At 43.4% G+C, this 27599-nt stretch overlaps 1 non-coding gene across 1 annotated transcript; it reads right to left on the bottom strand.

Annotated features, from left to right (window-relative positions):
- Nucleotides 1-15511: 15511 nt before the first annotated feature.
- On the bottom strand, nt 15512-15618 carry LOC132536214 (U6 spliceosomal RNA). Its single transcript, XR_009547875.1, has one exon. It is a non-coding gene; the product is annotated as a U6 spliceosomal RNA (small nuclear RNA).
- Nucleotides 15619-27599: the final 11981 nt, after the last annotated feature.

The raw sequence follows: 27599 nt of genomic DNA, 5'->3' as shown, positions 1-27599 counted from the left end.
ACATGTGGAGACCAGCTGGGTTCCTGTACACGCCTCCTGCCGAGTCATACCTCCTTTTTGAAACAAGCTCATGACACTGAAAATCAATCCCAAGGGGGTGGGGAGATTGGCAGGGACCCAGTAGTCCCACAGTAAAACATGCACATCTCCAAGGAAGACACAGCTCCCTTGCCATGCTCTAGCTACATCCTGTGGTCACGATGGGCTCATCACGACCACTTCAGCCTGAACCTATTTTGGATTCCTCTCCATACAGACAGAGAATATCACTATGAAAATGGAATGGCTCCACTACAGGTGACTGACGACCAGTCACAGGATCAGGAAATCTCTGGCTTGGCTTCCAGCCACCAGGAGTCCTTCCTTTTGGAGCAGCTATTTGAGGACACCCCAGGTTAGTTCCTCCACAAGCCCAGACCTCAGGTCAGGGCCAGCAGAGGAGAGGGAAATTGAACACTTTGCTGCCAGTGCCACCTCTCTGGACATTTCTCCCCTCTTGAAATCAAGCTCATGATACTGAAAACCAGCCTCACTATGGAAATGGGATCAGAATATACACCAGAACTAATAGTGACCCAGCATGATAACTTCTACTTCCAAGTTTCTAGAAACCTCTTAAGTTCCCCAATAAAAAGCCAAGGCCAGTTATATACACCTTCAAATTCAATCAAAAGTAGGGAGTCCAGGTCTCCTTTCTCAAATCCTCAAAGATTTTCCTGCTAATGTGCAGGAATCATGTCATACTCTTATAACTGGGTTTGCTACCTCCATCTGTCCCTCTACAAAGGTTTCAGTTAGAAAGTGGACGCTCGACCCCTTGGTTTTCCACGTCCTTCATGCTCTCACTGCCTCTGCTCTGCTCCCTAGGGCCCCTACTTTGTCCATTGCTAATCCCACTGCTATGATCACAGGTCTCTGCACTGGGGGTGACTCTACGTGGACCTGGGCAGCTCTGTTTACAGAGGCCACCACAAGAGCATCTTGGTGGCTGTGGACCAGAGGGATGACTCTGACGCCACCCTCCATGATGTGGAAAGCATCAGGCAGAGCTCTGTGTTCAACCTTCTGCACAGTGCCCCCTCATGGCTGCCTCTGCTAGAGCTCACTGCCTCTGAGCTCAGTACTGAATACCTGATGGGCTGTGGAGACAGGGCCACCCACAAGCTGTCACTCTACAGCTATGCCCTGAGCCACCCCATCATCCCCGTGAATCTGGCAGTGGAGGACATCATGGACTGTGTCTATCTGCTACACCAGAAGGAAAAGGCCACCATCACTCAGTTCTCCTGCATCATGTCCATGTTGTGCACCAGCAGCCACACAGAGCTTAACAAGGAAGACAGGGAGGAGTGAGGCCCTCCATCCAAGTCCCCTGATCCTGCTAGAGGTAGGCACCTCCTTCCTGACTGATGCCAGTGGTACAAAGGTGACCAGGCTCCTGGACACACCTCATCTACACCATGAGTCTGGGTGAGCTTATGCCATGTGAGATTAATTCGAGCAACTAGTCTGTGTGAGACAAAGGTTTCTGGCTGATTACAACAGGACAAGAGAATCACATCCCAACAATGGCAGGACCTGACTCATTCTCCTGGTGACAGCACATTCTGGGTGGAGGCTGCAGAATCTTGCTGTGTTGAGAGGAAATGCTGACTAGGTTTTAATATATTTAACTCTTCTGATAATAATTCAATTTACCTAATTGCTAGCGATAGAAATTCAGATGGGAGGGAGAGACAGTGGGGGAGAAATTGAGAGATACCTACAGCTTTGCTTTTCGGCTCCTGAAGCTTCCCCCTGCAGGTGGGGATAGGGGAAAAAACCTAGGTCCTTGTTCACTGTGGCATGTGTGCTCACCAGGTGGGCACCACTTAGCCCTTTCATATATTTATCTCCATGGAGAAATACTCTCTTTGGCTTAACTTATTTCTTCAGGAATCAAGAAGAAGCTAGTATATGACAATGTGATTTAACTAAGACAGCTCTCTGTTTTTCATTTCAGGCATGACAGTAAGACAGACTGCTAATTCCAATCCGGGAGAGTGATGCCTCCAGAAAGGCTCAGTGATGGAACATCTCAGGTCTCTCCAAATGGGATTCAGAGAGCCCCTACCTACAACCTACTCAGCTGATAATGGCTCAGGGCTCCCCTGGCAAATCTACAATCAGTGAGGCCACCTGGGTGTCTGCTGAAATGCCAACAGACAGCTTCCCCTTTCTAGAACTGACCCTTTCTTTTCCCTGTTACTTTATGATATCCAACTGAGAACAATTATTTTCTTAATCCTTTGCAGGATTTTGAGTTAGTTCTCAGTCCTGCCATCTATGTGTAAACTTCCTGGTGGAAGACATGAAGCCCTCTGACTAAGGCAGTTCTTTTAAACTTTTTGTCTAGTGGGGTCACAATGAAAAATGTCAACATCTCACATCCAGCTCATTTCATTTGAGGCATCCTCCTTGATCCCTTCTTACATCCTGCTTTGAAGGTCTTTTCACAGAAATCTCTCTCTTATTCCTTTCACTGTATGTATGTAGTTATAGAGTCTTTTATTGTATTTTCTTGTTGATTGTATTACTATAATAAATATCACTCCCTGGCTCTGTACCTTATATGGCCCCTCTCTTTGCTCAGGGCTCAGATGAAACCTTGGTGGGCTCCTCTGGGCAGCTCTGCATTAGCTGACGTCCCATGTGTCTGCAGGCAGCTCATAGCTCAACTGGATCTATTTTCTGTGTGTTGCCTGTTCCCCAAATCTCCACAGGGTGGCACCTAGCTTCTTCAGTGCCAGAAGAAGGGCTCCCATACCATAGCCAGACAGCCACTGAGGTCTCTGCCTGCTTCCCATTTGTTCATGTTCCATGTGCCAGAGCAAGGACATGGCTGAGTCTACAGTCAGCCCAGGAGGAGACAGTAGCAGAGACTAAAGATGGCGCACTTCGGGCTTCTGGATGGCTGTTACTGTGATCAACACATTTCACTGCAAAGTGACACCTCTACTGCCATAGGCCCTCAGCTACTAGCCTTTTAAAGACTCCTTAGCCCAGCACTTCCCAGACAGTCACCAATTGTGGGGACAAATGGTCATGGAATAGCCACTCATTATGCTGACACTGGCATCTGTACACCACATGTAGATCAGAAGGTCACAGGTCAAAACTGGCATCCTGGGGAAACAAAGGTCACTGTTCAACCTGACTGCCCTTTCTCTTTTTAGGAAAACTTAATACTACACTGCCTACTAAGAACTTTAGAAAATATAACACCCAACATTCTTTCAAGAGAAGTAACATTTTTAAACAAGCAAGTACGCATTTCCAAAATAAAAAGCACACATTTTCTAAAATATCAGAGTATGCTTTTGTCAAAATTAAAAAAATGAAAACCTGTGTACACTAGGACCACACCTGATAATTATAAAAGTTTAAGGTCAGGAGTTGGGCAGTAGCACAGCTGGTAAAGCACAGGTGGCACAAAGCAGAAGGACCGGGGTAAGGATCCCGGTTAGACCTGCCAGCTCCCCACCTGCAGGGGAGTTGATTCACAATTGGTGAAGCAGGTCTGCAGGTGTCTATCTTTCCCTTCACGTCTCTGTCTTCCCCTCCTCTCTCCATTTCTCTCTATCCTATCTGACAAGGTCAACAACAACAATAACTATAAAAAATTTAAAAGTGCAATAATGGGAATAAATAAATTTTTAAAAGATTAAACTCTCTGAAAGGAAATAAAAAAGATAGAAACAGGGAGTTGGGCAATAGCGCAAGGGTTAAGGGCACATGGCGTGAAATGCAAGGAGTGGCTTAAGGATCCCCAGCTACCCACATGCAGGGGAGTCACTTCACAGGCGGTGAAGCAAGTCTGCAGGTGTCTATCTTTCTCTCCACCCGTCTTCCCCTCCTCTCTCCTTTTCTCTCTATTCTATCTAATAACGAAGACAACAATAATTGCAACAACAATAAAAACAGTAACTATTTTTCAATAGTGACCCACTTCTTTTAAGCTACTTATAAATACAATCAACATTATAGTTTCTTTTGCACCTCCCTAATAACAAGTGTAATATTTTTATGTATTTATTGACTACCTGTACTTTTTATGTATTTATTGACTACCTGTACTTTTTATGTATTTATTGACTAAATATTTTTATGTATTTATTGACTACCTGTACTTTTTATGTATTTATTGACTACCTGTACTTTTTATGTATTTATTGACTACCTGTACTTTTTCTGTACCCTATTCATAATATTTGAAAAACTCTAAAGGCCCATGTGTCGTTTTCTTTTTGATGTTTCATTGTTGTTGCTAATGCTACGGCTCCTGCTCATTAGCTATAGGACTCTATCATCATTATCAGCTGTCTTCATTTATTTTATTCATATATAATAAATATATCATTTATCTTATTTTTATTATTACCTACAGGACTCTAACATCATCATCAGCTGTCTTTATTTTATTTATTCATTTTGAATGTATGTAGAGACAAAGATGAAGAACCGAGGTGCGGAACTGTTCTACTATTTCTAAAACTTTCTGCCATCCCCACCTAGCGAGTGGGGACTGGAGCTGGAACCCGGGTCACCAACATGGCAACTTAAGTGCTCTACTGGGTGACACACTAACTGCCCACTTTTCTCAATTTTTGAGAACTTCCCATAGTCTTGAATACTCAGATTGTCTCCAGGCATGTCACTCATCTAACTTCCTTATTTTCCACTGACCCTGCTGGGGAGCCAGCATAATGGTTCTGTATGTCAAAGGCTTCCATGCCTGAGGCTCTGAAGTCCCAGGATCAATTTTCAGCTCCACCATAACCCAGAGCTGAGCAGTGCTCTGATCTTTCTCTTTTTGTATCTCTCTCATCAAAATATAAAGAATCGGGAGTTCGCTGGTAGTGCATCTGGTTAAGTGTACGTGGTGCAAAGCACAAAGACAGGCATCAGGATCCCAGTTAGAGCCTCAGGCTCCCCACCTGCAGGGGGTTTGCTTCACAGGTGTGAAGCACATCTGCAGGTGTCTATCTTTCTCTCCCCTGTATTCCCCTCTTCTCCCAATTTCGCTTTGTTCTTTCCAACAAGGGCTACAACAGTAATAACTACAGCAATAAAACAAGGGCAGCAAAAGGGAATAAAGAAATATTAATAAAAATATTTTTAAAATATATAAAGAATATATATATATATTTAGGGTCCGGGCAGTGACACATCTGGTTGAGCCCACATGTTACAGTGCACATTGAACCAGGTTCAGGCCTCTGATCTCTGCCTGAGTTGGAGAAAGCTTCAAGAGTGGTGAAGCAGGGCTGCAGGTGCATATCTGTCTCTCGCCTTATCCACCTCCTCCTCCCTTCTAAATTTCTCTCTGCCCTTTCCAATAATAATAGTCCGTTAAAAAACATATATATGTACTTTAATTTCTAATATTTAATTGTATGCTAGTCCCAAGACATATGCACAGCTATGTTTATATAGCTATATAGTTGGTAAGTCAAAATATAGAAGCAACCTAAACACAGACAACTGGACAACTATCTTAGAATGGGGCATGGCTGGTGATGCACATAGCTGAGACTGCTCTTACCATACACAGGGACCTGTGTTTGAGCCCCAACTCCCCACCAGCAGGAAGGATTTTTAATGAGTGGTGAAGTAGGTTTAAAAGTCCCCCTCTCTCTTTTTTTTCTTTTTTTCTTTAACCCCCCCCCCCCCGTGTAATTGCTGTGGCTCAGTGCCTATGCTACAAATCCAATGCTCCTGGAGGGTATTTTTTCCTTTTTTTGACCTTGTTTTTTTATCTTTGTTGTAGTTATTATTGATTTTTATTTCTGTCATTGTTGTTGGACAGGACAGAGAGAAATTGAGAGGAGGGGAAGACAGAGGGGGGAGAGAAAGATATGATTAGTGAAGTAAATGAATATATCAATTAACAGATTTTTCCTTTTTTTGCCTCCAGGGTTACTTATTGCTGGGGCTCAATAAGAATCCACTTTTCCTGGTGGCCTATTTTTTCATTTTATTGGATAATACAGAAATTGAGAGGTGGGAGTCGGGTGGTAGCACAGCGGGTTAAGCGCATGTGGCTCCAAATGCAAGGACCGGCGAAAGGATCCAGGTTTGAGCCCCGGCTCCCCACCTGCAGGGGACTTGCTTCACAGGTGGTGAAGCAGGTCTGCAGGTGTCTATCTTTCTCTCCTCTTCTCTGTCTTTCCCTCCTCTCTCCATTTCTCTCTGTCCTATCCAACAACGTCACTGATAATAACTACAACAATAAAACACCAAGGGCAACAAAAGGGAATAAATAAGTAAATATAAAAAAAATTAAAAAAAAAGAAATTGAGAGGTGAGAGGAGGGAGAACGAAGGACACACTAGCAGACCTGCTTCGACTCTTGTGAAGCGACCCCCCTGAAGGTGGGGAGTGGGGTTTGAAACTTGATCCTTGCATGGGTCCTTGTTCTGAGTACTATGTGTGCTTAACCAGGTACACTGCCAGCCGCTTCAATATACATATTTTAAAATATTTTATTATCTTTATATATTTATTGATGGGATAGACAGCCTAAAATTGAGAAGGAATGGGGGTGATATGGAGGGAGACACCAGCAGCACAGCTTCACCACTCATGAAGCTTTCCCCCTGCAGGTGGGGAACAGGGGCTTGAACCTGAGTCCTTTAGCACTGTAACATGTGCTCTCAACTAGGTGAGCCACCACCCAGCCTCTCCCTCAAAATATTTTTTTCAAGACAGCACTTCTTGGTGAAAAAAATAGGAGACTTCACCTCTCTGGCTAACAACACCATCAAGTGTGGTTAGAGGTGCAGAGGAGCAGGTCTGAGCTTTGTTTTTTTTTCCTGAGAACATGTAGCTGAAAACATGGAAAATGGGATGAAAAAGACACTGGGAACAGGTGAGTTTGGGACAGGGGTATTGATGCCTTTACATTGTACAATGCCTGTTTTCTATTTCCATTATTTTACCTAAAACAAATTACACTGAGATGACAAAACAAATAGAAAGACCCAGCAACTATATTGTTCTCCAGATGTACAAATCAGTATATTCTTTAGTGTACTAAAGAAAACTTTTAGCAAGGCAGGTCTGAGTTTTGTGCCACAGTAAGGGCTGGTCAGGATGGATGAAATCTGTGAAGACAATTAAGCTTAATACTAAACAGCTGCTATTGAGAGAGTTTTGAACTGCTATTTTAAATCCAACCATCCCAACTTAAATATTTTGACACTCACCCATCAATGTGTCTGGGGTCTCATTTTCCTTAGAAGTCAGACACATCTGATGCTGTGCAACCTTGAATAATAATTTTTAAAAAACTGGGGTTACAACCCACGTTTCACAGGATCTACTTGAAGAAAACTTGTCTTTAGCTTCCCAAAGGTTCACAAAAAATGAATCAAGTAAAAATGTAAATTCTCTTAGCTCCACAGACTTGACTACAGTTTGAGAGTAAACATTGTTGATTTCAGTAACTCTTGGACAGAGTGCATAAGAACACTATATATTTGAAACACTACTGTCAACACTGTATTGCTTCTTGCACAGTGACTGTTTCCTTGTAAATGACAGATACATATTCTAGCAAACTCAGCACTTTGTAAATCAACTTTAAATACAGATCATAGTTTCAAATACTCCCTTGCAAGGAAATATATTGTATCCACATAGCAGTTAAAGTGCTCCTTAATGTAGGGGGGAGTATGGAAACACTTTGAAAGTGTGAGTAACTTTCAAGAATAGAGACCAACTCTCAAATGATCAAAAATTAATGTTAACTAGGAAAAATGCAGAGGTAGCAATTACTAGGAAGAGGGTCCCAGGACAGGCTGGGAGTAGGGATGAGAACATCCCCTGAGACGGAGAGAGTGCCAGATTAGGTGATCATTCCAGCCAGATAGGTTCTGTATATGCTGGGACGCTGTTTGTCTGTCTCTCAGTCCCTGCCTTTGCCTCTATCTCTGTCTCCATATATATAAAATCGGGCATGTCATGAAAAATATTTAAAAAGAGAAATATAACTCTGAACATAATCTAAAGAAATGCTTCCTGAAAAGTCCGATCAAAGTATTATTCTGAGTCTATATGAGAAATAGTCTCATTATTAGTAAGGTACACTAAAGTCATTAAAGGCAAATACCGGGGGCTGGGCCGTACACAGCGGGAGAAGCACACATGGCTCAAAGCACTAGGATGGGCATAAAGATCCCAGTTTGAGCCCCCACTTCCTTATGTGTGTGGGGAAGGTCGCTTCACTAGCAGTGAAGTAGGTCTGCAGGTGTCTGTCTTTCTCTCCCCCTCTGTCTTCCTGTCCTCTCTCAGTTTCTCTCTGTCCTGTCCAACAACAACAGGTAGAGCAACAACAACAACAACAACAACAAGGGCAATGAAATGGTAAAAATAGCCTCCAGGAGCAGTGGATTCCTAGTGCTGCCACCAAGCCCAATGATAACTATGGAGGCAAAAAAAAAAAGACTAAAACTCAGAGGGTATACATGACCTTCAGAGACAAGCACATACTCAGTGCATATACAAAGGGAAAAGAGGAGACTTGGGTGGTAGTGCAGCTGATTATGCGCCCATGGCTCAAAGTGCAAGGATGGGGGTAATGATCCAGGTTGGAACCCCTGGCTTCCCACCTGTAGTGGAGTTGCTTCACAAGCAGTGAAGCAGGTCTGTAGGTGTCTATGTTTCTCTCCCCTCTCTGTCTTCCCCTCCTCTCCTCATTTCTTTTTCTTTTCCTCCATGGTTATCGCTGTGCTCAGTGCCTGCACCATGAATCCACTGCTCCTGGAGGCCATTTTTCCCCCTTTTTGTTGCCCTAGTTGTTGCAGCCTAGTTGCGGTTATTATTGCCATTGTTGACATTGCTTTGTTCTTGGATAGGACAGAGAGAAATGGAGAGAGAAGGGGAAGACAGAGAGAGGGGGAGAGAAAGATAGACACCTGCAGACCTACAACACCGCCCATGAAGCGACTCCCCTGCAGGTGGGGGGCCAGTGGCTCGAACCAGGATCCTTACGCCAGTCCCTGCGCTTTGTGCCACGTGCGCTTAACCCACTGCGCCACCGCCCGACCCCCTCCTCTCCTCATTTCTGTCTGTCCTATCCAACAATGATGACATCAGTAATGACAACAACTACAACAGGGGATTTGGTTGGTAGTGCAGAACTTTAAGCACAAGTGCGCAAGCAGAAGGATCACCATGTGGATCCCGGTTTCAGCCCCCGGCTCCCCACCTGCAGGGGAGTCGCTTCACAGGCAGTGAAGCAGGTCTGCAGGTGTCTGTCTTTCTCTCCCCCTCTCTGTCTTCCCCTCCTCTCTCCATTTCTCTCTGTCCCACCCAACAAAACAACAATAACTACAACAACAACAACAAAAACCAAAGGGCAACAAAACCGAATAAATAGATATTTAAAAATAAAACAATAACAACAATAAAACAAGGGCAACAAAAGGGAATAAATAAATAATTTTTTTTTAAACTCGGGGAAAAAGGGAACTGAGCAGTAGCGCAGCCAATTAAGCCAAGTGGGGCAAAAACGCAAGGTCTTCTGAAGGATCACAGTTCGAGCCCCCAGCTCCCTGCTTGTAGGGGAGTTGCTTCACAGGCAGTGAGGCAGATCTACAGTTGTCTTTCTCTCCCCGTCTGTCTTCCCCTCCTTTCTCAATTTTTCTCTGTCCTGTCTAACAAGGATGACATCAATACTAATAAATACAACAACAATAAAAAGGGCAACAAAAGAGAATATATAAAAAATAATAAAAAAAAGGTAAAACAAACACTGAAATGCCCAGCAACATATGGCTAGCAGGCATCTCTAGGTGATACTGACAGTCACTCCAGTGAAGATGTTGTAACTAGGGCGACACAGGGGCCTTGCTGCTGTCCTGTGGTCCACTGTGGGCTCCCCGGCCCCTAAGTACTGCACAGATGGGGGGCACTGAGCTGTGCCCAGAGCCAGCATGGATGGGGCCCGCAGTATCACCAGGACCACATGCATCTGCATGAACTGGGACCGCTGCCAGGTGGCTTCTTTGCACCATGTATGCTTAACCTGTTGTGCTACCACCAGGCCCTGAAATTTGATTCCGTAATAAATCAAAGATACAGTAAGCACATTCAGTAATATTACCTTAATATCTTGGACTTCATATCCTACCCTGTGTTCAGTGACTCTCTTCTGGGTAAAATTGTAGGTCCGAATTCTTTCTGACTGGGTTCCTGTTCCAACCTGTGGAGAGATAGAAAGGAATTCAAATTTTAACACAATCACTATCTTTACTAGAATGGAAAAGGCACTTGTAAATTTTCTTCTAAGGATTTCTATTTCTGAAGGTCAGACACATACAATTGACAAGAGCAAGAGCAGAAGGAACTTAATTGTTTAAGACTCTTGTTATCTCAGGTTTACTTATGGAGTAAGAGTGTTTCTTTTTCTTTTGCCTCCTGCACTACAAATCCACTGCTCCTGGAGGCCATCCCCCCCGCCCTTTGTTGTTCTTTTTGTTTATCATTGTTGCTGGATAGGACAGAGAAATTAAGGGTGGGGGGGAGACAAGGAGTAGGAGAGAAATACAGACACCTGCAGACCTGCTTCACTTCTTGTGGAGTTACATCCCTGCAGGTGGGGAGCTCAAACCAGGATCCCAAACCCTAACTTTAAGCTTTGTGCCATGGGTGCTTAACCGCTGCACTACCACCCAGCCCCCAAGAGTGCTTCTTCAGTAGTTCCAGTTCCAATCAAAGCCAAATTATGAGTGGTCTGGGAGAAGGAGGCAGAGTGGATAAAGTACAGGATTCTCAGGCATGAGGTCCCAAGTTCAATCCCCAGTGCCACATATACCAGAGTAACGTGCAGATTCTCCCTGCTCCTCTCTCTCATTAATGAATAAATAAGATCTTTAGAACAAAAGAAAAATATCTCTGAAGATGGGTAGGTTGCACCATGGAAGAAATTAGAGTTTCTAAATTTCTAAATTGTAGGTCCTGAGTCCAATCCCAAGCACTGCATATGCTAGAGTGCTGCTTCTGTGGCCCTCTACCCCTTTCTGTAGTTCATGAAATTAAAAATAATTAAAAAGCTATATTTTACCCACATCAGTCCGTTCTCCAGCAAGTTTACTAATGTGTTAACTCAAACTTCTTTCTCAAGCTGTTTCTATTCAGGATTTGTATCATAACTCTCTAAAGAGAAAATTGGTTTAAAGGTCATTTTAATGAAAATTTTTATGGAAATTAAGATACTTTCAAGTTGTAAAATAAAACATATTATTACATAGATTTATTACAACTCCCTGTGGGTTCAGAAATAAATAGCTCTACCAAGACCATACTGCAAAGCGCAAGGACCAGCAGAAGGATCCTGGTTCTGGACCCCAGCTCCCCACCTGCAGGAAAGGTACTTCACAAGCACTGAAGCAGGTCTGCAGGTATCTGTCTTTCTCTCCCCCTGTCTTCCCCTCCATTTCTATCTGTCCTATCCAACAACAACAACATCAATAACTACAACAATGTTAAACAAGGGCAACAAAAAAGGGAAAATAAATTAATTCATTAAAAAAACCATACTTTAAAATTTTCTACTTATAGAGTCTAAGGTCAAGGGGCAAGAAAGGGTTTTTCCTCTACTACATTTTTCGATATTTCCCAGATTTTGAATTACATATGTATGTAGTTTTATTCAAATGTGTAAGTTCTACTAAAGTGTATGTATCATTTAAATAAGCAAAGTATGTATACTCTTGTTCTCTTCAGATTGTATAAATATTTTGCCTCTTAAGTAAGCAAAGTATCAGAATATTTTAAATTATAAAAAAATAAAGGCTGCCACTGTCTGGGAGGTTGTGCAGTGGATAAAGCTTTGGAGTTCTTAGGTGTGAGGTCTCAAGTTTGGTCTCCGGAATCAGATGTGTCAGAGTGATGCTGTCTCCTTCTTCCTCTCCCCTATTTCTCTCATAAATAAATCTTTAGAAACAAAAGTAAAACCTGAATGATGTTGAAAGAGAATGCGGAAGCCCAAAATACCCAGATTTTTTAGTTATTTGCAATAAACCTTGTAGCATTTTAGGAAAAGTGGGTTGCATAACAGTAAGCATTATAATAACTGTCGCTAGTCACTTAGATTTAGATATCTTAGTTTTTCCTACTTTTGTCCTTTCCACTTTCCCTACCCTTGTTTTAGCCTGCAGTAGTGTAAGTGACAGTGCAAATGATATATTAATCCCTTGCCTGCGGTGGTCTTAGATTGCAGAGGAGCATCAGTAGGTAGACTTGAAGCTAGGAATTCGGATTTCCAAACCATTACTTCTTAGCAAACCCCTCCTGGCACAGACAAAGAGAGCCTAAACATTCAAGTTATTTCTTATTCTCAATGGAGTATATTTTCTATATGTCCTGAAATATTTTTACTTGGTCAAGAATAATGAAATAACATTTTTAATATAAAGTAATCTTTAAAAAGTCTTTTTTCTTTTTTTTGGTAAGAGAGAAAGAAATAGAGATGGAAAGGGGAGATAGAGTGGAAAAAGAAAGTGAGACACATTAAGATAGTGTTTCACTGCTTGTGAAGCTTCTGCCTGCAAGTGGGGATCAAGGGCTTGAACATTGGTCCTCTCACACTATACATGTGCACTCACAAAATGACCTTTAAAAAAAGATGAATATATCGATGTATTTTAGTACAACAGTATTATACTACATAATTCTACTATTGCCAACAGATGTTTTCTCCTTTTAACTTTAAAATGAAAAAAATGGAGTCCAGGAGGTGGTGTAACCAGTGGAGTGAACATGTAACAATTCGCAAGGACTAAGGTTCAAGCCCAAGATACAACCAGCTGAGGAGAAGCTTCACAAGTGGTGAGGTAGCACTGCAGATGTCTCTCTGTGTCTCCCCCTCTACATCTTCTGTTCCCTCTCAATTTCTATCCAGGAAATAATAAATGAATAAAATATACAGGGGGCCAGCAGTGGTGCATCTGTTTAAGCACAGAAATTTCAGTGCATAAGGAGTCAGGTTCAAGTCCCTGGTCCCCAGCTGCAGGGGGTAGGGGAAGCTTCACAAGTGGTAAAGCAAGGCTGCAGGTGTTTCTCTGTCTCTCTCCTTTTCTAACTCCTCCTCTCCTCCCAATTTCTCTGTCTCGGTCCAATAATAAATAAATATATTAATATATATAAAAGAAAATTGACTTTAAAAATTTTTTTAAATGAAATAGAAAAAGTGGGAGAAAGAGCATGTGAGAAACATCACAGTACCTGCCATCATGCCTGGTGCTCCCATGTTGTGTTAGGGCTCAACACCAAGTCTGCAAGCATGGTGATGTGATGTGCACTCTACTGGGGGAGCAAGCTCTGGACCCCTTCGTTTATTTATTTTTATGGATAGAGCACCACTCAGAACTTCTGTATGCTGGGGATCAAACTTGGGGCCTCCTGCATGTGCAGTATGCAATTTACCAATAAGCTATCTCTCAGTTCAATGCTTACAATTTTGAGATAGAGACCTAAGCACAGATCTACTATCCACTGAACTTGGCTTGCTGTATCTGTGTTGCTGTTCAGTGGTGCCAGGAATCAAGCCCAGGGACTCCCATATGTAAGGCATGTGCAGAGTGACTCTTCGAACAGTTGTTAAGTGATTCTACTAAATAAATCTTATCTGCAGTGTCCTGAGAGGTGGTACAGTGAATAAGACATTGGACTCTAAAGCATGAAGTTCTCAGTTTAATCTCTGGCATTGCATAGGTCACAGTGATGCTCTGGTTCTTCCCTTACTCCTTCTCATTAATAAATAAATCTTTTTTTTTCCTTTCCATTTTGTTGCCCTTGTTGTTTTATAATTATTGTGGTTATTATTATTGTTGTTATTGCTGTCATTGTGGACAGGACAGACAGAAATCGAGAGAGGAGGGGAAGATAGAGAGAGGGAGAGAAAGATAAGACATCTGCAGACCTGCTTCAGCACTTATGAATCGACCCCATGCAGGTGGGGAGCCAGGGGCTCAACCCAGGTTCCCTACACCAGTCCTTGTGATTTGCACCACCTGCACTCAACCTCCTGCACTACCACCTGACCCCCACCTTTCTTTCTTTCTTTCTTTCTTTCTTTCTTTCTTTCTTTCTTTCTTTCTGTCTGTCTGTCTGTCTGTCTTTCTTTCTCTCTTTCTTTCTTTCTTTCATTTAAATGTATATATATATTACCTGCAGTCTTTTGTCATTTTGCTGTTGACACCTGTCTTTCTCTATAATCTTCTGGTAAAGCCTACCTCGAAGCACATGCAGAGCAATTTCTTTGTTTTTTATCTGGGAGCATTGTTGCTGGCATTCAACTACAAGCCCTGGAAAATTACCAAGACCAAAGACAGATGGGACTTCCCACAAGGCAAACTTAAACAGAACTAAGATGTTTAAGACAAGAAAACATGAATCAGGAAATTACTACAAAAGATTAAGAACATTTTAGATTTAACAGGCTTTAGAAATGATACCTAAGGGAGTCAGACGGTAGCACAGTGGGCTAAGCCCACATGGCACAAAGAGCAAGGACCGTTTAGGATCCTGGTTCAAGCCCCCTGCTCCCCACCTGCAGAGGAGTCGATTTACAGGTAGTAAAGCAGGTCTGCAGGTGTCTCTCTGTCTCGATTCCTCTCTATCTCCCCCTTCTCTCTCAATTTCTCTCTGTCGCTATCCTATAACAAACAAAAAAAATACATAGATTGCTTTATGGAAAACTGGGAATTGTTATGCAAGTACATACATAACTTTTTTATTCATAAAAGAGAATGAGAGCATCATTATGGTACATGCAATGCCAGGAATCAAACTCAGGACCAGAAGGCGGCTCAGGGGGTAAAGCACATGCTTTACGTAGCATGTGGCTGGGGGTCTGATCCTCCACACTGCAAGTGCACACCACAGGCAGGCAATGGGAGGGACTCCGTGCATAGAGGAGCAGTGCTTTGCATGTCTCCCTCTCTTAAAGGATACAGAATGGAGACTGGCGGGGAGGCTTCTCAGCTGTCCCATGCAGGTGCAAGGTTCTGGGTGGGATTGATCCCCAGGCACAGCACAATATTTGAGAAAAATTTTTAAAAAGTCTTCGTGTTACTTAAAAGATGTACAGTTAAGAGAACAATATTACCATGATTTTTTTCAAAAAAGCCAATCTGCAGCCCTGGAGGCTGGCACAATGGTTGGAGTTTTGGACTCAAGCATGAGGTCCTGAATTCTACCACCAGCATCACATGTTACAGACTGATGCTACAGTGTTTTCTCTCTCTCTATCTCTCTCTCTTTCTCCTCCCTTTCTCCCTCACTAATTAATAAATCTTTTAAAAGAGCTCCAGCATATGTAGAAACAGGGTTCAGACAGACCTAGGATCGCGCACATGCAAATCCAGACCTCTTACCACTGAACCACCTCCCAGCTTGCATTAACTGGATCTTTAAAAGATTTTAATTATTTATATGTGTACATATATTTTACAAACTTTTTTGAAAAAATATGGTACACTTCATGAATTTGTGTGTAATCCTTGAGCAGGGGCCATGCTAATCTTCTCTGTATCATGCCAATTTCAGTATATGTACTACCAAAGCTAGGACTATATTATAATCTTATTTATAAAGTGTTAAGAGACGGAGACAGTTGGAGTCGGGTGGTGGCACAGCGGGTTAAGCGCACATGGCGCAAAGCTCAAGGACCGGAGGAAAGATCGCGGTTCGTGGTTCGAGCTCCTGGCTCCCCACCTGCAGGGGAGTCCCTTTACAGGTGGTGAAGCAGGTCTGCAGGTGTCTGTCTTTCTCTCCCCCTCTCTGTCTTCCCCTCCTCTCTCCATTTCTCTCTGTCCTATCCAACAACAACGACATTAATAACCACAACAATGTTAAGCAACAAGGGAAACCAAAAGGAAAAATAAATAAAAATTTAAAAAGAGTGTAAAAGAATAGAAAAGAAAAAAAAGAAAGGTAGACAATGAGACCTTGGTGACAACAACAACAAAAAAATAAAATAACCTATTTATACTCTAGAATTGAAAAAATGGCTAGGGCAGTGGATCTGTAGGCATTAAGTCCTGAATTCAATCCCCAGCATTGCATGTGCCATAGTCATGCTCTGCTTCTCTTTTTTGTATTAATAAGTAACATTTTTTTCTTTTTTTTTAATTTCCTTTTTTTTTAAAACCACAGTTCCTGTCCGGTTCCTACCCAGCTCCAAGATTGGCTCCTGCCTGGCTCTGCCCAGCTCCTATTGCAGCTCCCACCTGCCAGTGCCCTGACCGCCCTGTTGTGCGCAGGCGGACTGCAGTCCCCCCAGGACTGTCCTCGCAGACACAAGAGCCCCAGGCGCCCCCCGCCCATCCCCCATGGCACAAGGAGCCCAGCCAGGCCCAGGCCTCCTGAAAGAGGTGGGGGGGGCACTGGGAGTGGCCTCCCTGGACCAGCAGTTTGCAAAGTGCCAGACCCTCAGCCCAGACCCAACCAGCAGCCTGGCAAACAGCTCAACAGGGGTTCCAGCCAGCCAGCATGGGGCACAGCTCTGAAATGCATGTCTCTTCGAGAGAGACAGAGGCAGAAAAAACACTCCAGTTCTAGAAGTGTGAGGAGACCCCCCAACCTGGACCCACACCCTGTGCCCAGGCCTTCACCTTAGTCTGGGAGCCCGGCTCGCCATGTTGCCCCAGGCCAAACTCCAGGTTCAGGATTCCAAACAGCAGTCCCCCCGAGGACCTCGTCGTGGGCCACACCAAGGAAGGACAGCGGGCGCACATTTCGATGGGCGGGCGTGTGGAAAGTTCTCTGGGCCTGGCCACTCCCGAAGCCAAGGCAGGCTGGTGGGTTCCACCGGGGTCCCCTCCTGCCTGGGCGGTTGGGGTGGGCGGGAGGCGCACTGCCCGGCCTCGAGCTGCCCGGGCGGGTCCTCACCCTCAGGGCGCTCGGAGCCGCAGACATGGACATGCTGGGCAAGGCCCTGGGACCCCAGGACCCCTCTCCTGGCTGGAAGGAAAGGGAAGGCCGGCTGCCCAGACTCTCAGACGGGGTCCCTGTGCTTGCGCTCCTGAAAGCCGAAAACAGCGGGATCTGGGGCGTGCAGCCACCCTTCCAGGGTGTCCCTGCCCGGGGTGTGGGGTCTGGGGGCTCGCGCACACCTCCCCCGGGTGCGCCCCTGCCAGGGGTGCGCATGGCCCTTATCCGGGGACTGCCCCGCTCAAGGCCGCTGGGTCCTGGTGGTTGCGGAGGGGGGCGCGCAGCCACCTCTTCGGGGTGCGCCTGACCCGGGGTAAGGGGTCCAGCGGCGCTGGCGCCTCTGTGGCTGTACCCCGACTTCGCCCCTCCCCCCACCCAGCACCTTTCTGGGCGGGCGCTACACCCTAGCCTTCCAGGACGGGTGGCACCGGGGGCCACTTACTTGGAATTGGAGGAATGGCAGTAGATGGGCCGAGCACGATGGACATGGCCGCTGCTGTCCAGCACAGCACCGTCGTGACTCCCCAGCAGTACTTCCATGCCGGGAGCCTCCACACAGTCGTGGCCTGGCGCTCAAGTCTCAGACCCTGGCCCCAGTGCTGGGGTCTATGGGTGCGACGCAACTCAACGCAATGTGGCGTGGGGGTGACGTGACGCGACGCAAAGCGGCGTGGGGTGTCGTGACGTGACGCAACGCAATGCGCGTGGGGGCGACGTGACGTGACACGACGCTAAGCAATGCGGCGTGGGGGCGACGGGGAATCAGGGCGCGGGCTGCAGGGCTCCATGGCGCTGAGCTGGACTCAGCTGGGAAAAAGAGAAGAAGGGAAGATGGGGAGAGAAAGATAGACACCTGCAGACCTGCTTCACCTACTGTGAGGCCAGGCCCCTGCAGGTGGGGAGCTGGGGGCTCGAACCAGGATCCTTAGGCTGTGCGACCTGCGATAAACCCGCTGCGCTACCTCCGAACTCCCTTTTTTTTTTTAATGTTTTATTTATAAAAAGGAAACATTGAGTAAACCATAGGATAAGAGGGGTACAACTTCCAACAACGACAACAACAATAATAACTACAACAATAAATCAACAAGGGCAACAAAAGGGAATAAATAAATAAAATAAAATATTTTTTTAAAAAAGAGGGGTACAACTCCACACAATTACCACCACCAGAACTCTGTATCCCATCCCCTCCCCTGATAGCTTTCTTGTTTTTTAACTCTGGGAGTATGGACCCAAGGTCATTGTGGGATGCAGAAGACGGAAGGTCTGGCTTCTGCAATTGCTTCCCCGCTGAACATGGGCGTTGACTGGTTGATCCATACTCCCAGCCTGTCTCTCCCTTGTCCTAGTGGGCAAGGGCTCTGGGGAAGCAGAGCTCCAGGACACATTGGTGGTGTTGTCTGTCCAGGGAAGTCTGGTCAGCATTATGCTAGCATCTGGAACCTGGTGGTTGAAAAGAGTTAACATACAAAGCCAAACAAATTGTTGACCAATCATGGACCTAAGCTGGAATAGTACAGATAAAGTTTTGAGGGGATTCTTAAGAAATTCTTTAATAATTTAGGCACAGGTGGTGGTGATCTCAGTTGAGCATGCACATAACCATGACTAAGAACCCAGGTTCAAGGCCCCAGTGCCTACCTGCTAGGGGGTGGGGTTAAGTTTGACAAGCAAGCAGAGCTGTACGTGTCTTTCTCTCCATTATCTCCCTTCCTTGTATGAATTGCCTTGTCCTATCAAATCAAAATTTAATTGTAAATACAAATTCCTTAAAAATAATCTAAGCGAAGTCAGGAGGTAGCACAGTGGGTTAAGTACACCAGCTCTCAAACTGCAGAGGGTTTCCTTCACAGGCAGTGAAGCAGGTCTGCAGGTGTCTATCTTTCTCTCCCCCTCTCTGTTTTCTCCTCCTCTCTCCATTTCTCTCTGTCCTATCCAACTATAAGGACATCAATAAGAACAATAATAACTACAACAATAAAATAACAAGGGCAACAAAAGGGAAAATAAATATTTTAAAAATTTAAAAATATTTTTATCTTTATTTATTGGATAGTAACAGCAGAAATCAAAAGGGAAAGGGGAAGTAAAGAGGGAGAAGAGAGAGAGAGACCTGCAGCACTGCTTCACCATTCACAAAGCTTTTCCTCTGCAGGTGTGGTGGGGACTCAAATCCAAAATAAATTTTAAGAATCTAACTCAACTCATTTTGTGTTGATGGTGTTAGGGTTTAGAGACAGACTTAAGTTTGAATAAAATTTAGAGACAGGATGTAAAGTTCAAAATCTCAGAGCCAGAAAAAGAAATAGGGCTTTGCGCAGACCCATCCCTGCTACCTGCACGATGAGACTGGCTGAAAGAAGAACAAAGCAGTAGTAATATAATATACCTTTGGAATATATATCCCTTGGAATATAATATCCCTTTGGAATATATATCCCTTTGGAATATAACATTTTAAAAATAGGCCTACTAGCTATCTTCAAAACAGAGACCCCAAATCTTCATCTGCAATATTCCAGCCTTTAGGTTCATGATTGGTCAACAATTTGTTTGGCTTTATATGTAAACTCTTTTTTTAGCCACCAGGTTTCAGATGCTACCAAGATGCCTACTGGACTTCCCTGGACAGAAGACTCCACCAATGTGTCCTGGAGCCCCACTTCCCCAGAGCTCTGCCCCACTAGGGAAAGAGAAAGACAGACTGAGAGTATGGATCCACCTGTAAACACCCATGTTCAGCATGGAAGCAGTTACAGAAGCCAGACCTTCTACCTCTGCACACCATAATGTCCCTGAGTCCATACTCCCAGAGGGTTAAAGAATAGAAAAGCCATTGGGAGGGGATGGGATACTGAGTTCTGGTGGTGGGAATTATACCCCTCTTATCCTATGGCCTTGTCAATGTTTCCATTTTATAAATAAACCTTTAAAAAAGAATAGCATATATAGAGAGTTGTATGCAAAAAATCAGTGGAAGCTTCTTTAAAAGCAAAAAAATGGGGGCAGGTGGTGGTGCACCTGGTTAAGTGCATACATCATAGTGCACAAGGACCTGGGTTCAAGCCCCTGGCCCCCTACCTGCAGGGGGAAAACTTCACAAGTGGTGAAATATAGCTACAGGTGTCTGTATCTCTTTCCCTTTCTATATGCTCCTCCCTTATCAATTTCTCTTTCTATCTAATCAATCAGTCAATCCAGACATAGATAATTAAAAAAAAGAGGCATCACATGCAGAGAAACTCCCCTCTCCCTCTAAGCTGAGGGGAGACATTTGCAGAGTTTCTTCTGCCCTAAACAAAGTGCTGGGTGAAGATTTTGCCTCTTATTTTGTATTTCCTCTCACCTATAAAGGAATGCAAATGGGAGGATGGGGTAGGTGGGGGTGCACTGGGTTTAGTGCACATAGTATAAAAGCACAAAGACCCATGCAAGGATCTTGGTTGGAGGCCCTGGCTCCTCACCTGCAGAGGGATACTTCACAAGCAGAGAAACAGGTCACTATCCCTCTCTATATACCCCCTCCCCTCTCAGTTTCTCTCTGTCTTAGCCAAAATAAATAAATAAATGAATCAATAAATATATGGCTGCCAGCACCAGTGGATTCATAGTGCTGGCCCTGAAACCTGGTGATAAGCCCAAAAGCAAGTAAGAAAGAAAGAAAGAAAAATAAACAAAGAAAGAAAAGCCAAGAGAAAAAAGGGGGGAGTCAGGCAGTGGTATACTTGGTTAAACACACAACAATGCACAGGGACATGGATTCAAGCCCCTGATCCTCACTGCAGGAGGAAAGCTTCAAAAGTGACTAAGCAGGGCTGCAAGTGTCTCTGTCTCTCCCTCCCTCTCTCTCCCCCTTCCATCACATCTCAAGTTATGGCTGTCTCTATCCAATAAATAAAGATAGTTTAAAAAGAAAAGAAAATTAAAGAAAGGAAAAAGTTAAGCTACTAAAAACAGGCTTTCCAGAAGCAGTTTGTTTCCACTCATGTGCTCTGTAACAGGGGACCTCAAAAAAGAGCTTTCTTATTTCAAATGCCAATTTGATGTAGACTTCTGTCATGTAAATTAATTTTTCTATTATTATATTTATTTATTTAATGGATAGAAACAGCCATAAATTCAGAGGGAAGGTAGGTGATAGGGAGAGAGACAGAGACACCTGCAACACGGCTTCACCACTCAAAAAGTTTTCCCCTTGCAGATGGGGGCCAGGGGCTTGAACTTGGATCCTTGTGCACTGTAACATGTGTGCTCAACCAGGTGTACCACAATCAGGACCCCAGGACTATTTAAAATAGTATCTTGCCAAAAAGCAGTTAGCAGTCACACTCCAAGGAGACTGTTCTAGCATCAGGAAACACTTGTAAACACCCCACACCCCCACACACACATGCACAGACAGGCTCCAGGGGGCAGAGGAAGCCAGTCTGACCTGGGAGTGAAGTGGGCAGGGCATACATGTGGCCCTGGATCCTTCCACCTCAGTGGGCCCCTTCCCCTCCTCTTTCAACCTTCTCAGTTCAGATGACAGATTTACAAGCAAGATAAAGGGACCAAGCCAAGAAGGAAAGGAAGATAATAGAATATTAGCAGGGGTTGGGCTGTAGCACAGTGGGTTAAGCACAGGTGGTGCAAAGCACAAGGATCAGCCTAAGGATACCGGCTAGAGCCCCCAAATTTGATTCCTTAATAAACCAGGCCCCAAAATTTGATTCCTTAATAAATCAAAGATACAGTAAGCACATTCAGTAATATTACCTTAATATCATGGACTTCATATCCTACCCTGTGGTCAGTGACACTATTCTGGGTGAAATTGTAGGTCTGGATTCTTTCTGACTAGGTTCTTGTTCCAACTGTGCAGAGATAGAAAGGAATTCACATTTTAATATAATTACTAACTTTACTACAATGGAAAAGGCACCACAAATTCTTTTCTAAGGATTTCTATTTCTGAACGTCAGGCACATACAATTGACAAAGAACAAGAGTGGAAGGAATTTAATTGTTTAAGACTCTTGTTATCTCAGGTTTACTTATGGAGTAAGAGTGTTTCTTTTTCTTTTTTTTTTCTTCCTGAACTACAAATCCACTGTTCCTGCAGGCCATCAACCCCCCCTGCCGCCTTTTGTTGTTCTTTTTGTTTATCATTGTTGCTGGATAGGACAGAGAAATTGAGGGTGGGGCGGAGACAATGAGTGGGAGAGAAAGACAGACACCTGCAGACCTGCTTCACCACTTGTGAAGTGACATCCCTGCAGGTGGGGAGCTCAAACTGGGATCCCAACCCCTATCCTTGAGCTTTGTGCCATGTGTGCTTAACCCGCTCGCTGCACTACCACCCAGCACCCAATAGTGCTTCTTCAGTAGTTCCAATTCCAATCAAAGCCAAATTATCAGTGGTACTGGGAGGAAGAGGTAGAGTGGATAAAGTATAGGATTCTCAGGCATGAGGTCCCAAGTTCAATTCCTGGTGCCACATATACCAGAGTAACGTGCAGATCCTCCCTGCTCCTCTATCTGTCATTAATGAATAAATAAGATCTTTAGAACAAAACAAAAGAAAAATATCTCTGAAGATGGGTAGGGTGCACCATGGAAGAAATTAGAGCTTCTAAATTTTAGGTCCTGAGTCCAATCCCAAGCACTGCATATGCTAGAGTGCTGCTTCTGGGCCCCTTTACCACCTTCTGTAATTCATGAAATTAAAATAATTAAAAAACTATATTTTATCCTCATCAGTCCGTTCTCCAGCAAGTTTACTAATGTGTTAACTCAAATTTATTCCTCAAGCTATTTCTATTCAGGATTTGTATCATAACTGTCTAAAGAGAAAATTGGTTTAAAGGTCATTTTTATGAAATTTTTTATGGAAATTAAGATACTTCCAAGTTTTAAAATGAAATATATTATTACAAAAATTTATTACAAATCCCTATGGGTTCAGAAATAAATATCTCTGTCAAAACCATACTGCAAAGTGCAAGGACCAGTGGAAGGATCCTGGTTCTGGCCCCAGCTCCCCGGACCTGCAGGAAAGGTACTTCACAAGCAGTGAAGCAGGTCTGCAGGTATCTGTCTTTCTCTCCCCCTCTGTCTTCCCCTGCTATCTCAATTTCTCTCTGTCCTATCCAACAACAACAACATCAATAACTACAACAATGTTAAACAAGGGCAACTAAAAAGGGAAAATAAATTAATTCATTTAAAAACACCATACTGTAATATTCTCTACTGATAGAGTCTAAGGTCGAGGGTCAGGAAAGGGTTTTCCCCCCACTTCATTTTTCTCTATTTCCTAGATTTTGAATTACATATGTATGTAGTTTTATTCAAATGTATAAGTTCTACTAAAGTGTATGTATCATTTAAATAAGCAAAGTATGTATACTCTTGTTCTCTTCAGATTGTATAAATCTTTTGCCTCTTAAGTAAGCAAAGTATCATATTATTTTAAATTATAAAAAAGTAAAGGCTGCCGTGAGTCGGGCTGTAGCGCAGCAGGTTAAGCGCAGGTGGCGCAAAGCACAAGGACCGGCATAAGGATCCCGGTTCGAACCCCGCCTCCCCACCTGCAGGGGAGTCTCTTCACAGGCGGTGAAGCAGATCTGCAGGTGTCTATCTCTCCTCCTCTCTGTCTTCCCCTCCTCTCTCCATTTCTCTCTGTCCTATCCAACAATGACAACAACAGTAATAACTACAACAATAAAACAACAATGGCAACAAAAGGGAATAAATAAATAAAATAAACATAAAAAATAAAAATAAAGGCTGCCACTGTCTGCTAGGTTGTGCAGTGGATAAAGCTTTGGGGTTCTTAGGTGTGAGGTCTCAAGATTGATCTCCGGCATCAGATGTGTCAGAGTGATGCTGCGGTTCTCCTTCTTCCTCTCCCCTATCTCTCTCATTAATAAATAAATCTTTACAAACAAAAGTAAAACCTGAATGGGGTTGAAAGAGAATTTTGGAGTTGGAAGCCCAAAATAGCCATGTTTTTGAGTTATTTGCAGTAAACCTTGTAGCATTTTAGAAAAAGTGGGCTGCATAACAGTAAGCATTATAATAACTGTCACAAGTCACTTTGATTTAGATATCTTAGTTTTCCCTACTTTTGGCCTTTCCACTTTCCCTACGCTTGTTTTAGCCTGCAGTAGTGTAAGTGACAGTGCAAATAATATATTTATCCCTTGCCTGTGATGGTCTCAGATTGCAGAGGAGCATCAGTAGGTAGACTTGAAGATAGGAATTTGCATTTAAAAACCACTACTTCTTAGCAAACCCCTTCTGGCACACACACAGAGAGCCTAAACATTCAAGTTATTTCTTATTCACAGCGGAGTATATTTTCTATATGTCCTGAGATTTTTACTTGGACAAGAATAATGAAAAAACATTTTTAATATAAAGAAACCTTTTAAAAAGTTTTTTTTCTTTTTGCTTGGTAAGAAAGAAAGAAATGGAGATGGAAAGGGGAGATAGAGTAGAAAAAGAAAGTGAGACACATTAAGATACTGTTTCACTGCTTGTGAAGCTTCCACCTGCAAGTGGGGATCAGGGGCTTGAACCTTGGTCCTCTCACACTATAACATGTGCACTCACAAAGTGACCTTTACAAAAAGATGAATATATTGATGTATTTTAGTACGCCAGAGTTTCATACTTACACCAGAGTTTCATACTTACATAATTCTACTGTTGTCAACAGTTGTTTTCTCCTTTTAAATTTAAAAATGAAAAAATGGGGTCCAGGAGGTGGTGTAACCAGTGCAGTGCACATGTTACAATGCACAAGGACTAAGGTTCAAGCCCAAGATACAACCAGCTGAGGAGAAGCTTCACAAGTGGTGAGGTAGCACTGCAGGTGTCTCTCTTTGTCTCCCCTTCTAGATCTTCTGTTCCCTCTCAATTTCTATCCAGGAAATAATAAATGAATAAAATATACAGGGGGCCAGCAGTGGTGCATCTGGTTAAGCACACAAATTACAGTGCATAAGGAACCAGGTTCAAGCCCTTGGTCCTAAGCTGCAGGGGGTAGGGGAAGCTTCACAAGTGGTAAAGCAAGGCTGTAGGTGGTTCTCTGTCTCTCTCCTGTTCTATCTCCCCCTCCCCTCCCTATTTCTCTGTCTCTGTCCAATAATAAATAAATATATTAACATATATAAATTAAAATTGACTTTAAATTTTTTTTTAAATGAAATAGAAAAAGTGGGAGAAAGAGCATGTGAGAAACATCACAGTACCTGCCATCATGCCTGGTGCTCCCATGTTGTGTTAGGGCTCAACACCAGGTCTGCAAGCATGGTGATGTGATGTGCACTCTACTGGGGGAGCAAGCTCTGGACCCCTTCGTTTATTTATTTTTATGGATAGAGCACCACTCAGAACTTCTGTATGCTGGGGATCAATCTTGGGGCCTTATGCATGTGCAGTATGCAATTTACCAATAAGCTACCTCTCAGTTCAATGCTTATGATTTTGAGATAGAGACCTAAGCATAGATCTACCATCCACTGAACTTGGCTGTGTCTGTGTTACTGTTCAGTGGTGTCTGTGTTACTGTTCAGTGGTGCCAGGAATCAATCCGAGGGACTCCCATATGTAAGGCATGTGCAGAATGACTCTTCGAACAGTTGTTAAGTGATTCTACTAAATAAATCTTATCTGCAGTGTCCTGACAGGTGGTGCAGTGAATAAGACATTGGACTCTCAAGCATGAAGTTCTGAGTTTAATCTCTGGCATTCCATAGGTCACAGTGACACTCTAGTTCTTCCCTCACACCTTCTCATTAATAAATAAATCATTTTTTTCCTTTCCATTTTGTTGCACTTGTTGTTTTATCATTATTATGGTGATTATTATTGTTATTGATGTCATTGTGGATAGGACAGACAGAAATCGAGAGAGGAGGGGAAGATAGAGGGTGAGAGAAAGATAAGACATCTGCAAACCTGATTCACCACTTATGAAGAGACAACCTGCAGGTGGGGATCCAGGAACTCAACCCAGGTTCCTTGCACCAATCCTTGTGATTTGCATCACCTGCACTCAACCTCCTGCACTACCACCTGACCCCCACCTTTCTTTTTTTCTTTTCTTTTATTTCTTTTATTTTTATTTATTATTTCTTTTATTTACCTGCATTCTTCTGGTATTTTGCTGTCGACACGTCTTTCTCTATAATCTTCTGGTAAAGCCTATCTCGAACCACATGCAGAGCGATTTCTTTGTTTTTTTATCTGGGAGCGTCCTTGCTGGCATTCAACTACAAGCCCTGGAAAATTACCAAGACCAAAGACAGATGGGAGTTCCCACAAGGCAAACTAAAACAGAACCAAGATATTTAAGACAATCAAACATGAATCAGGAAATTACTACAAAAGGTTAAGAACATTTTAGATTTAACAGGCTTTAGAAATGATACCTAAGGGAGCCAGAAGGTAGCACAGTGGGCTAAGCCCACATGGCACAAAGAGCAAGGACCGTTTAGGATCCTGGTTCAAGCCCCCTGCTCCCCACCTGCAGTGGAGTCACTTCACAGGTAGTAAAGCAGGTCTGCAGGTGTCTCTCTGTCTCTATTCCTCTCTATCTCCCCCTTCTCTCTCAATTTCTCTTTTTCGCTATCCAATAACAACAAAAAAAAGAAAGAAAGAAAAGAAATGATACATAGATTGCTATATGGAAAACTGGAAATTGTTCTGCAAATACAAACTATTGTATTTAATGTGGAATGTAAAACATTAATTCCCCAATAAAGAAATTAAAAAGAAAAAGAGAGAAAGAAAGGAAGAAATGATACCTAGCTTAAGATGTAATAACTGTTGACTCACCTGTAAAGAAGGAAGCTTCACAGGTGGTTAAGCAGTGCTGTTGGTGTCTTTCTCTCTACCTCCCCCTACGATCTCAGTTTCTCTGTCTTTATTCAATAAACAAGTAAAGTAAAATAAATCTTGAAAAAATACTTGTAAATGGTTGCTCTGATACTGATATCTTGAGGTGTTTCCTATATGAAGGCTGAATGTAGCAACACCTATTGATGAGGATGATTCTTTCTCCAAGTTCTGCCTCCCAATCCCACCCCAGCACATTCATTTACTTTGAAAGATCAACATACAGCAGGGTATTGTGACCCAAATGTAGATACACACGTTGTCTGTCTCAAGGAGAACTAAGTCAGCTTGACCCACTTCAATCATCAATACAGAGATGTTGAAAATAACATGTTTATATAGAGAGACCAATGCAAAGAAGCTACCCAGTGTCTTAAAAAAATTATAGTGACTGTTCTTTCCTTTGCCTTGATTCTAAATTTGTTGAATTTGGATTTTAAATGGGCCTGGCCTACTTTTGAGTCCAGTTACCCGCCTAAATCTAGGCGCAAGTTGTCTGTTTCTTAAAAAGAAAACATAGCATAGCATGTGGCTGGGGGTCTGATCCTCCACACTGCAAGTGAAAACACAGGCAGGCAATGGGCGGGACTCCTTGCATAGAGGAGCAGTGCTTTGCATGTCTCCCTCTCTTAAAGGATACAGAATGGAGACTGGCAGGGAGGCCTCTCAGCTGTCCCATGCAGGTGCAAGGTTCTGGGTGGGATTGATCCCCAGGCACACTATTTGAG

This window comes from Erinaceus europaeus (genome assembly GCF_950295315.1).
Source record: "Erinaceus europaeus chromosome 6 unlocalized genomic scaffold, mEriEur2.1 SUPER_6_unloc_50, whole genome shotgun sequence".
Classification (NCBI taxonomy): Eukaryota; Metazoa; Chordata; class Mammalia; order Eulipotyphla; family Erinaceidae; genus Erinaceus; species Erinaceus europaeus.
Note: the sequence above shows the minus strand (reverse complement) of the source record. Positions and strands in the feature narration are given on the sequence as shown.